Below are 9,992 nucleotides of genomic sequence, written 5' to 3'. Positions count from 1 at the left end.
AGCTCCTGAAGAGGAAATTACCAGAATGTCCCAGCGGAGCACATTGTGAGGGTCTCACAGCCTCAAGCTTTGAGAAGTTCTTTTCCATATTTAAGGAGCACTGGACTAGGGAGTCATGAAACCTGGGCTCTTTTGTCAGCCCTAATTCTTAGCAGTGGTTATACCTTGGCATAGCCATTTTTTGACTTATTTTTTTTTCAACAGAAGAGGAGAACAATAGTATTTCTCCTGACACGGCTGACACCTCCCGCAAGACTGTCAGAGGATCAATGGAGACAGTGATAGGTAGAGCGCTGTTGCGTTTCTGAATTAAGTTGTGATTTACCAGTTCTAGGGGACAAATTGAGATCAGTTAGACACAATTAAGGCCTGATCAGGACATGGAGAAGCAGATGTGATTAAGAGTTTAAAGCCTCAGTGAGTTTAGATGGAGAGAATAGGTATAAGGTGGAATCTATCCTGCTTATGGTTGAACATAAACTTCATTTGACTTGGTCATGTTCAAGCCTATTGCCCTCATCACAGTGCAATACCGACAGTTAAGTTGTCTGATATGGGGGTTTCAGTTTTCATTGTATTTAAGTAGCATTTGGAATGATTTTTGTTTCTAGCTTTAAGATGTTTGATGACCTGGAGTGCCCTATCCTGTATTTGGCTGAACCCAATTACTAGTAGTCTAGTGTGGATTTGATGTTGTAGAGAAACCCACCCACTCGTTGCACATGTGTTCCCATATCACATAATGAAAAATACATTGTAGCTTCAAGCTTCTGATTAGTGATGATAAATTTTTTCCAATGTTGGAATTTTTTAATGTGTGATAAATGTCTTTCATAATTCACCCAAGCTTTCTGAGTACAAGAGAACATCCATTATGAAGCAGAGATATGAATTTTCCTTGTATATGCCTTCTGCCATGATCCCACCTTTGCTTTGGGGGTGTTTAAGTTGAGGTAGGTTTGTTGTTGCTGCCCCACGGGTTACGTGGCTGCACTGGAAGAGTTGTGACCCTTTCTCCCTCCACACTTGGACACAATTTGTCCTGTGTCTTTCACCCTTGGAGAGCCTCACAGCTGGTCTGCATGATACTGATATCATTTTTATGATAAATGAAGGCTTTTTGAAAAGCATAGTGTCTCTATCCTGCTATGGTGAATGAAATACCTCCTCCAAGGACAATGCACTGCCTATTAGTTGCAGCAGTTGCACAGCCATTTCTGCTCTTTGATTTTTGCCTCTGAGTTTGGGTATGTTTCTTTCTTTCCTTTTCTATTTGATTCCTGGGGCTTTCCAAAAGAGTTTGCATGAGACTCCTGTCCTTCAGAGGCTTTTTAAAGTTTTTGTTTGTTTTGTTTTTTAAGTAGTGAATGGAGGCTATGGCTCAATGAACTCACTGTTTTGTTTATTTTCATATTTCTAGCAAGTAATGGTGCCAGGATTCAAACTCAAGTCTTCTGATTATTCATCCCATGTCCTTTGAACTTGAACACAGTGTTTAGCACAAACTAAAACTTATAATAATGTTTATTTGACACATTTAACTACATAACTACGTGAACATTGGTGATTGGGCTGCCTAGCCATTAGGCATCCATGGTAGGTTACAGAAATGAAAAGGGTGAATATGTTTGAGGCACAAAGTCAACATTTGTAGGCTGAGGGGTGAGCAGAGAAGGAGAATAAAGAGATTGTGGTTCCCCACCGGGCTTCCCTGCAGGCACCAGGGGCTCATTTTAGGGAGGTGTTGTCCTGCAGGCTTGGGGCCTCAGGCTTGGGAAGTGAGACAAGGCAGAGGCTGGGAGTGGTGAACATCTTTCATTTCACAGCACTTAAGCTGGGACGCCATCATTAAGTTCTAGGGGGAAAAAAGAAAGTATGGTAAATGCCTCAGAGAAGCAATAAGCTAAAACAATGAATATGTAGGCAGGTGGTTAAGGTGACAAGTTCATACTGTGCTGATTAGTTTTACCTGTCAACTTGACTGGGCCACAGAGTACCCAGATAGTGGGTTAAACGTTATTCTGGGTGCGTCTATGTTATAGCTATGATTGTATGAGTATGTAGTGACCCTCATATTTCAATATTAAGTTGTAACCCTATGTGAGACCCACAAAACCTGAATGTACTTTCCCAAATGAGTGAAGGCCCAGAACTTGTACCCTAGACCCATATCGCACCAGTACAGCACACCACAGCCAGCGGCCACCGATAAGGACCGTCGTGTTTACTCGACCACATAAAAAGCCCGGACTTTTGACACTCAGTGTCCCCTGCCCCAAGAGAGGAGGACTCCACATCACTCTGCAAGATGACCCCGAGACGCTCCGCCGAGACAGAGACCGGCTGCTCCTGTTTTCATCTTCGTCCTTGTCGTGTGCATTGCCGGGTGGCCATGCTGGTGCTAGGATCCACTAGGAATTGGTAATAAACCCCTGTGTGATGGCAGATTGACTTCTGTCTCTGTGTGTTGATGTTTATGACTTGGCTCTGTTGCCTTAGGCCTTAAAGATCCGAGGGGGACGTTGTTATCCTGAACCTTGGACACCTGTGCTTGTCCCGAGCAGGCTAAGCCAGAATAAGAAATTAATAGAATTTGGGGTCAACTGGGATAGTCTATGAGGGTGTTTTGAGGTAAAATTAACATTTGAATCATAAGACTGAGTAAGGCAGATTGCTCTCCCGAATAAGGGTGGGCCTCATTCAATCAGTCAAAGAACTGAATAGAACAAAAAGGCTGCCCCTGCCCCTAGTAAGAGGAGTAAGAGAGAATGCGCCCTGCCAGACCGCCTTCACACTGGGACCCCAGCTTTTGCCTGTCTTTAGACTTGATGTGAAACATCAGCTCTTCCTGGGTCTCAAGCCTGTAGTCTTCTAACTGAAAGTATATCATCACTTCTCCTGGTTTTCAAGCCCTCAGACTTGGACTGGACTGGAATTACACTATCAGCTCCCCTGAATCCCCTGCTCTCTGACTGCAGATCTGGGGACTTCTCAGTTGTCACACTCACATGAGCCAATTCTTATATTTAATATTTTTCTCTATGTACATCCTACTGGTTCTGTTTCTTTGGAGAACCCTGAGTCATATAACATCCCTCCTGTAAGGTAAGTGGTAAACAGAGAATGATAAGGCAGAAGAGGAAGGAGTGCGTAGGCTATGGAGATCTGGGGGAGAGAAGTTGGGGTCCTGGCAGAGAAAACACTCCAGAAACTGGTCACAAAAATACAGGATGAGCTATATTCTTCCTACAATGTATGGGAGTGATTTCTCAACTTTGCTATGACCTTTCAGGACAGGAAATGTAATGGGGAGGGGGATAAATGGAAGGGGCTAAAGAGTGAAGGTAATCTGGGAGCTTGATAAGAAAATCTGGGCCAGAGTGTAAGACAAGGGTTTTGAGCAATCTTACAACTATGTGAAATGTGCTGGGGAACAAAGAATGAGAGAAAAGTCGAGAGGCAGGGAGGGTGAGGGAGAGACATTCTGAGAGGGTAAGAGAAGGGCATACAGAGAGGACATCTCAAAGACTAAGAACGATGCCTTCAGCCGGTCTTGCTTGCTCCTCTCTAAAGATGAAAACAAGTGTCATTTCACTTTATTACATAAAATTTTGCCTATTTTTAACTCACTCCAGCCAACATTTCTTACTCACTTATTCAACAAATATTTATTGAGTGCTTACTCTGTACCAGGCCCTGGTCAAAAGTGCACAGGATATAGCTGTAAACCAAACAGTCAAAATTCTCTGCCCTCCTGACTGTCAGATCGTGCCTCCTGCTCTAGTAAAACCAAAATTTTGAACAAAAAAGACAATCCCTGCTCTGAAGGAGCTTATTGTCCAAGAGGATGATTTACACACGCACAATTAATGATAACAGGACAATGTGACACACGGGAAAAGGCTTCAGGAAATGAGAATTACTCCCTCCTAATTTTTTTGACCCACTTTGAGATCCTGCCATTAAACCACATGATTATTTAGTGCCTAACAAATTACAAACTGCATCTGACATATATTATCTTACGTCATGCTCTGAAAATAATTTCAAGTGAGATAAAAACAGATTATTAATTGCAAATTTGAGAAGATAAAAGCTCAGTTGTTTAAAAATATGTTTTTATTGATTTTTAGAGAGAGAAAGGAAGGGAGAGGGATAGAGAGAAACATCGATGAGAGAGAAACATCATCTATAGGCTGCCTCCTGCATACTCCACACTGGGGATTGAGCCTGCAACTGGGCATGTTTACTGACTGGGAATAAAACAGGTGACGCGTTGGGTCCTGGATTGACCCTCAACCTCTGAGCAACACCAGCCAGGCTCAATTATTGACAGACCTGTTTTTATGGAGAATTCTATATTTCTCTTTCCATTTATGGCAAGCCACATGTCCTGCCTTTTCTAACCTCTCCTACTGGTGGGAGAGTGAAGTATTGAGTGCATGGGGCTGGATAGCCAGTGGCAGAGCTGGTTGTGAGTGGTTATGAATCAAGGGTAACCAGGTGGTTGCAAAAGGAAGTATGAGGTGGTGGATACAGGAGTGGTATTTTGTACTAGAATTGACCATGCATGTCCAATTTATGTGTAATGCCATGTGAGGATGAGTGTTATATGATATTAAAAATTTCTAGGGAACATTTCCCCTGTATCTACAGACAACTTTACTGTGCACAGATGTATGTTTTTCCTGCCTGTCAAGCTGGTCTCACAAAGGGGGGAGGCTGAATAGAGGGAATGGAAGGCACCCACCAGAAAGGGGGCAGGTTTCTTAGCAGTCCTCTCTCAGGAAACTCAGCCAGCCTTTCCAAAAATGCTGGATAAGAGGACCCGTTCTCCCAGGATACTTACAGGACAGAACCAAGGAATTGCTGCAGGCCCAAAGTCAAGGGGACTGCAGCACAAAGCCTCAGATTTTCCTCTAGCAGCATGTATTTAGAAGAGTTTGTCAGTCCTTTTCATCTTCATCTTCCCCCTGAGAGGTGGGCAGGGTAAGTACTGATGTTCTCACTCTATGGATGAGGAACCAAGGCTGACATGTTTAGTATTTATGGAGTTTACAAACAAGTGACATGTGGAGTAGAGTTTTGATTTCAAGTATGTCTGATTTTTAAATCACAGGTTTCTTTTTCTATGATACAATTTTCCCCCTATGAATAAAAAGTGAGGGGGAAATTGAAGTTTAAATTAAATAAATAAATATATATATAAATTTAACGATGTAGCCAGTCAGTGGAGCTTACTTACAGTACTGTTTTTATTTTTCACAATTAATTGTGGTGTGCACAGTCTTAATGTAACAAATCTCAGCCTTGTTTTTCATCTAAACTTTTAAAAAACATAGATATGTCATTTCTGTGTGTGCATGTGTGCATGTGGGGGTGTGGTGGAGGGAGTTAGCTATATATTCTATATTGAATCAGAATATCTAGGAGTTAGACTACAGGAATTTCCAGGTTATTCTGATGGATAGCCAGGGTTGGAAACTACTATTAGGTCTTCTGCTTAAGCAGAGTCTGGTTCTGATGGCATAGCTTGACCAGGTCTCTTCGAATGGTGTCCAAACACTGATCATGCTTGCATATGGTTATAACTTAACAAGGTTCCTATTGGTTGGCATACATGGAACAATCTATTTATGATAGTCAGAATTATGTGATAACCCAATAACCTATGTCCTCTATATTTCGCTCCCCTTGGTAAGATCATGGTTTTTTAAATACATTCTGCCAATCTTTGTCTTTTTATTGGAATGTTTAATTCATTTACATTTAATGTACTAACTGATAATGTAGGATTTCCATTTTTCTATTTGTTTTCTATATGTCTTATATTTTTTCTGTTCCTATGTTATTTTCACTAATAAATTCTGAGTTACATAGTTTCAAGTGTGGCATCTTAATCCCTTTGCTCCTTTTGCTATATTTTGGAGTTATTTTCTTAATGTTTTCCATGGGTATTACACTTAACATCATAATTTATCACAATTTAGTTTATTTTAATACCCACTTAATTTCAATAATTTATAAAAACTTTGTTCCTAGCTGAATTTCCTCCTTTCTCCTTTGTCATATTATTGTTATACAAATTACTCCATTTTACATTATTTGCCTATCAAAAGATTTATAATTATTACTTTATACAGTTGTATTTAAAATGTTATAGAAGAAAATAATTACAAAGGCTTTATAATGCCTTTATATTTACCTCTGTACCTATATTTATCTTTACTAATGCTCTCCATTTCTTCATGTAGGTTTTATTTACTGTCAAGTGTCCTTTAATTTTCTCATGAAGAACTCTCTCTAGTATTTCTTGTAAGGTAAGTCAGCTAGCGACAAATTCTCAGTTTTTGTCCACCTGGGAATGTTTTATCTTTTCTCTCTCTCTCTCTCTCTTTTAAGGATAGTTTGGCTGGGTATAGAATTCTTTCTTAATAAGTCTGAGTCAGTTCAAATAAAGACAACCCTTCACATGAGAGTTGGTAGAAAACTGAACTGGTCAAATAATAACAGTTCTCTGGGAACCCACTAGTAGCTGCTAGACTGCTCATATTTACTGAAATTGTGAGGCTGTTAGTTTTCAAGTGTATATCAGCACTGAGAAGAAAGGGATGGAACTTAAAACACCATATAGTTTGTTTTTCTTATAGAGATTATTGAGTAAAAATTTCTTGTTGCAAGCTTTTGATTAATTTCCAGATTCTTGAAAAGTTTTTGCTTTTTGTTCTGTTGGCTTTTATGAAGGAGCAGATTTTTCGAAGTCCTTATTCTGCCTTTTTCTCTAACATTATCTTCCTTAGCTTATGTTAATTCTTCAAACAAGTTTTAAAGGATTCTTTACATTATCTCTTTGAAAGTGGAATAATAATATCTGACCTGTCTCATTTTAGTTTATGGTAAGAACTAAAAGGGATAATATAGCTAAAACATAAGTAAGCAAAATAAGGGCAAATTGAAATGAAATATATACTGTTATAGTTCTTTTGTTAAGATATATACCGGTATTAGTCTAGTGTCCTGGCAGAGATGCCTGCTCTCCTCAACACTTGTGCTTCCTCTTCCAACGTGTAAAGTTATTGCTGAGAGATGATTTTCTAGCCATGGACAATATCTTTAGCTCTCTACCTCTTACTAGTATATCTAGGAGGGATCATGCAATTGGTTTTCACCAATGGATTGTACACAGGATGTTAATGCTTAGTCAGAGGGGTTAAGGAATGTTTGTACATCTCTTTTCCCTTCTTTCAGTTTGATGCAAAAGGGCATGGTGACGTTGGGGGCCATGTGTTGAGGACAATAGAGCTGTTAAGATGGAAACCCTTACTCAAAAGAGCACCATTCTAGATTTATTTATTTATTTATTTATTTATTTATTTATTTATTTATTTATTTATGTGAATGAGAAGTAAACTTCTGTTATGCTTGATCTAAATGCAAGAGGCACTCCTACAAGATAAGGCTAACATCTGGGTTAATATATTATCCTGTATGCAATAGCAAGACTTTGGGTAAAATGATTTCACTTGGCCATGTTAATTTGAGGATCTGAGAGTGAGAGCTTCTACTAAAGTCAGCCAGTGTGGGCTTACCTCGATATGACAATCTAGGCTGGCACAAATAGCTGATGAAATGCTCTGTGGTCAGAAGAGACAATTTATAGCTGTCAGGTTGGGGGTTGATGATGTGTCCCCTGAGGAGTAGACCCTCCAATGAATAAGTGACTAGCCTTTAACTTCCTAGATAATATGTTAGACTGGAAAAAACTGGGCTCCTTTTATGTAGGTCGGGGGAAACTTCCACAGGCCAAGGTCAGACTCTTAAAAGAGGATATTCGGGTGGAAATATCTGGCTTGAACATTGATGTCAGTTATAACATCTGGAGAGTCGTTCTGGGAGTCAGGAATGACAGAGAAAACGCCATACTGTGGAAACAGAGGACACTTGCAGTGATTTTGGACACATGAGATACCCCAGGAACCCTTTGAATCAGAAAATGGGCTAGGAAATCTTGAAATTTTGCCAGTGACTGTTCTATAAAGGATAGTTCTTTAGTTGCTCCATTGTGGCATACATTTATCATTGAACCATCAGACTTTTGAAACCTGAGGAAATGCAGCCTACACACATATGCTATGATGAGCTGGGCTATGCAGCTTATAACGGAGGCAGAACAAGATGCTGTGATTTGCTCTCTCCCTTGCTCATTCTCTTTTACTGTCTGAATTTCACTTTTTTTTCCCCTCCCTAATTGTGTGACCACTGGGACTGGAGATCCTGTGGATGGAGTTCTGAGAAATCTAGGGGAATGTTGTAATGAGAAACTGTTTCCCATTGATCTTCTTCTCTCCCAGTAAGCTCCGTATTTGGACTGCTTTGGGCGTGGGGGGAATCGGGCAAGGGCAAACATCCAGGAACTTACATTGTCAGGAGCTTTGCGGTTTAGACTCAGAAATGCAGTGAACTGATAATGATGGCAAGCAGAGGTTAAATCTCCATCTCATCATCAAACTGGGAAGAATAAAGGATTTGTATTCAGTCACACAATGTGGAATGAGGGCAGCTCTTAAAATGATTGCTTAGGGTTCTTTTTAGCACAGCTTCTGTTTAGCTGTATGTGACAAAGTCTGCTCAAAAAGAAACTTTTGACTAGATATATAATAAATGAGAGATGCCCTTGGGAAAAGAGAAACACCTGTTTTCCCCTCACTTAGTTCAATTCCTACCCATTAATTACTTAGGAATATTTAGGTGGCAGGCACGCAGAACACAGAACCCCTGAGCCCTAGCCTTTGCCCCAACAAAACTCCCTTTGGCATTTTAAAATTAAGGGTTATTTTTTTTCTCCTTTGGCTAACTGGTTTGCTTTTATACTACCTCTATGGGGCCCGGGGAATACCCATCCCTGAACATACACAAATCCAAGTTTGAAAAGCCTGGTGTGAGAATGATCCATAGAAACAGGAGAAGGCCTGTGCTTTTGACCATACATGGACCTTGGCACTGTGATGTGGGGAATTTGCACGGGCTCTTACACAGCTTCTGCCCTGTGCCCTCAGCGGGCAGCTGTGCTTTCTTTAGCATGGATGCTTCCGGAGAGTGACGGCCCCTAAACCTTGGGAAGTTTCCCCCTCAACAGAAGAGCCCTGTCCAGGACATTAGCTAGAGCAGACATCACTCAAAAGGAGATGTTTCCTGAACATCTTCTCCTCTTAAATCCACTCCACTCCTCACCATAGGTTTGCAAGAACCCCTTTTATTGCCACTGCTCACAAAAGTTTTTAGAATGTTTCTTTTCCACTTAATTGACTTTCCAATTTCTTACTCACACTTGGCTTCTGTCTTTGTTTTACTTCTGTGCGAGTTGAAAGCAGTATTATTTAATAGTCACATATATACTTCCCGTAGGGCTACATCCTTGTTACAAGTCCACAGCTCCCTATTTTATTCCTTGAAATCAAGAGGAAATCCCCCACCAAAACGAGTTAGATAATTAGCTTGGCTACTGTTTGCTGCAGAAAGCATTTTGGGTTGGCTCTGGTCACTGTGCCTCAGCTCTAGGGCTGGGCCTCCCTTTCGGTGCAAGGGGCAGTCAGCACTAGCGCCAGCCAACCCCTGCTCCCTCACCACAAGCCCCTAATTGTTTATTAATGAAGCTTTCGCCAACCAAATCTACACATTGTCTAAACCTTCTTCCCCCAGAGAACATTCCAGCCCGCCCACGAAAGTGCGCGGTGGGGCCGCTCTCCAAAAAGCCTCATTCCGTCCTTGGTAGAGTTGGTTAGAATTCAAACTTTTTTTTTTTACTTTAATTGGCAGCACCAACTAAATATGAGATCATTTCTGACCCCTTCAAACTGGCAGCACAGGTGTCACCACTCAAAGCTGAGCTCGCTTCTCTGCCCAGTGCCCCCTAAGAACCGTGTCCCTCTCCGCTCCACAGTTGGCCTCCGGGCCTAGAAGACAGGACAGCCCTGGTGGAAACCTCCCCCACA

At 41.0% G+C, this 9,992-nt stretch overlaps 1 long non-coding RNA gene across 2 annotated transcripts in view; it reads left to right on the top strand.

Moving 5' to 3' along the window:
• Nucleotides 1-6,252: 6,252 nt before the first annotated feature.
• Nucleotides 6,253-9,992, top strand: part of LOC107182653 — an 11,429-nt gene continuing 7,689 nt past the window's right edge. For both annotated transcript variants that reach the window (XR_001513381.1, XR_001513380.1), the window contains exon 1: nt 6,253-6,320. This is a non-coding gene — a long non-coding RNA (uncharacterized LOC107182653). The remainder of the gene's footprint in view (nt 6,321-9,992) is intronic.

The sequence above is a fragment of the Myotis davidii genome, unplaced genomic scaffold (genome assembly GCF_000327345.1).
Source record: "Myotis davidii unplaced genomic scaffold, ASM32734v1 scaffold156, whole genome shotgun sequence".
In the NCBI taxonomy this organism is placed as follows: Eukaryota; Metazoa; Chordata; class Mammalia; order Chiroptera; family Vespertilionidae; genus Myotis; species Myotis davidii.
The sequence above is the reverse complement of the archived record's forward strand: the minus strand, read 5'-3'. Positions and strand labels throughout refer to the sequence as shown.